This window comes from Ovis aries, chromosome 14 (genome assembly GCF_016772045.2).
Source record: "Ovis aries strain OAR_USU_Benz2616 breed Rambouillet chromosome 14, ARS-UI_Ramb_v3.0, whole genome shotgun sequence".
In the NCBI taxonomy this organism is placed as follows: domain Eukaryota; kingdom Metazoa; phylum Chordata; class Mammalia; order Artiodactyla; family Bovidae; genus Ovis; species Ovis aries.
The window spans coordinates 29,627,608-29,630,219 of NC_056067.1; the positions used below are offsets into that span (position 1 = coordinate 29,627,608).

At 41.1% G+C, this 2,612-nt stretch overlaps 1 pseudogene; it reads right to left on the reverse strand.

The window, feature by feature from the left end:
* Positions 1–216: 216 nt before the first annotated feature.
* Positions 217–919, reverse strand: LOC101102924 (flavin reductase (NADPH)-like; annotated as a pseudogene).
* Positions 920–2,612: the final 1,693 nt, after the last annotated feature.

Genomic DNA, 2,612 nt, shown 5'->3' on the forward strand with positions numbered 1-2,612 from the left:
GAAAAGATAGCTAATAAAGTGTGTTCCTCCTCCCCACAGGCTTCACTCTGATCATCCGGAGGGCTCATTTAATGCATGGGATATCACATTTAATATCATCAATCATGGTGATAAATTGACTGTAAGAAATTGGCAAAATTTATTATCAATAGATATTATATTTCTGGGGCTATTGAATAGCATGAGATTCAAGAATCTGCTTTGTCTAAGTACTAGTTACAAAAGGAAGGTACTAACTGCATTTGGGGGCTCTTTTTTTCTTTTTTTTAAATTTGAAGCTCTTGGTTCAAGACTGATTGGGTGCTGTCCTCCAAGAAAGAGTTGGTACTGGTGGGAGTAGCAGTTGCTGTTCCCATTGTGCTCATTGGCAGTGAGTCAGCACAGCCTGAAATGGTCCAATTCATGTTTGGAGATGACCTTGAGGGCCCTCATTCATCCAGGGTCACTGAGTAGGGGCCCCATTCAGCAGCTGTTCTCCTACATGTGGTAGCCTCATAGCCATGAAACTCAGGCCCAACTCCTGCAGTATCTTGTGCATCCAATGTGGTCATTGGTCACATCCTGCAGTCTTGGGGGCACCTTCCATGGGTCCCATAGTAGGAAGGCCAAGCTCCATGTCATGGGCCCTTATGGCCCCACAATGTTCCAGGCACCCTCAGACATCACTGTGGCAGGACCAAGATCACTGCTGGTGTCCAGCAGCGTGATGATGGTGTTCTTTTCAGTCACAGTCTAGCCATGTCAGCCACCTTCTGGACATCACCCTCTATCACATGGGCTGGCTGGGGCCCTCGGTGGGCAGCCTGGAGGAGGTGTTTCACATCAGCACTGTCATCTCATAGCCTACCTGCACCGCCTGACCAGTTGGTGAGCCCGGTCCTCCCATGGCACCAAAGAGGGCAATCTTCTGAACAGCCATGCTTCAGGGTCGTGGGGGTGTGAGGCCTTGGAGTCAAAAGACACACAAGAACTGACTTGGACTCTTCTTCAAATTAATTTCCTATTTGGTGTCAGAGAAAATCTGTTGTATATATTGAAAATTGGGATGATTTTCTTTAATAAAATACCTACAACCTACACCCATAGTCTTCTGATCCCCTAAATTATTCAGATTTTAGTTTAAATCCAACTCTACTACTATATACTAGTGGTAGTAGAATTCAGCAAGATACTTCAACTTGCAAGGCTTCAGTTTCTGAATTTACAAAATGAGGTTAAATTTATTTATCAAGGCTTGTTCGCAGGATGGATGCAGAGGCATAATTCATGATTAAAATGTCAACACAAATCCCAGTATCAATGAAACAACTAATTTAACTCTTTATACTTCAAGGCTTGGAATGTCAATTTCTTTGCCTATCTGTATCTATATCTTTATTCACATCTGTATCTATATTTAATGCACACCTGTTTCCAGGTGGCAATAGTGGTAAAGAATCTGTCTGCCAATGCAGGGGTCATAAGAGACACAGGTTTGATCCCTGAGTTGGGAAGACCCCCTGGAGAAGGACACAACAACCCACTCCAATATTCTTACCTGGAGAATCCCATGGACAGAGTCTGACGGACTATGGTCCATAGGGTCACAAAGCGCTGGACACAACTGAAGTGTACCTAAAGTAATATAATATAGTTCCATATGAGTTTCTATAACCTCTATACAAAACATTGGCTTGATTTCCTAATAACTGTCTGAGCTACAACTTTCATTAAAATCAGAATACTTACGTTTAGCTTTTTGCCCAAGTTAATCTTGATTCAAACCTGTATCTTATAACAGAGAGTCAGCCACATTTCTTTTTCAGGAATCCAGGTTATATTTTATTTGTTGTGGTAACCGATGTCAAAGATTGAAAGTTGGTCAGCCAGTACTGTAGGAATTATGAAGCTACAACTTTCCATCATAAATTTTCATCCTAGAAGTCTTGTCAAAAAACCTTTCTACACACCTGCGTGTTACTTGGGAGTCATGCTCTATTTCTAAAAATAAAACTTTAAGAAGAGTGTTCACTGAAGATAGACCAGAGATAAAGATGTTTAGGAATAATTGGCTTAGTTGTTACATAAATTCAGTGAACCCAACCGTGTTTCACTGCTTTCTTTTTTCCCTTCTCTGAGCCAGTGTTTATACATAAAAATCTTGGAATACTCTTGTTTTCATCTGCTGCAGCTTTTCTAGGAGCACCACTGCCGTCCAAAAGCAAGTGAAATGCCTACGATTATATTAATTTGTATTACGACACACATCTTGTTTAGAGGATAGATAATTTTTGGTGACTAGGCAGGTGTTTTCATTCTAACATCAGGAATTACGTTTCATAATGCATTTGATGGTCTACATATCACATCTGAATGATTTTTCAGGAATTGAATGTTAAGCCACCTGAAGCCCTTGTTTTGAATTCTCAGCCCTACATTCTGGGAGGAGTCTCAGCCCATCTTCACAAGTAGAGCATGTGATTCTTTCCTAGCTAATCAGAATTTTGCAACTTCCTCACCCCAGTGATCTGTTCAGGTGTGGGTATGTGATCTAGCCATTGCCAACCAAACTCAGTAAAACTTTTTCTTTGAATCTGACAGGAATGATTTCATACTGTTGCTGCCAAAATTAC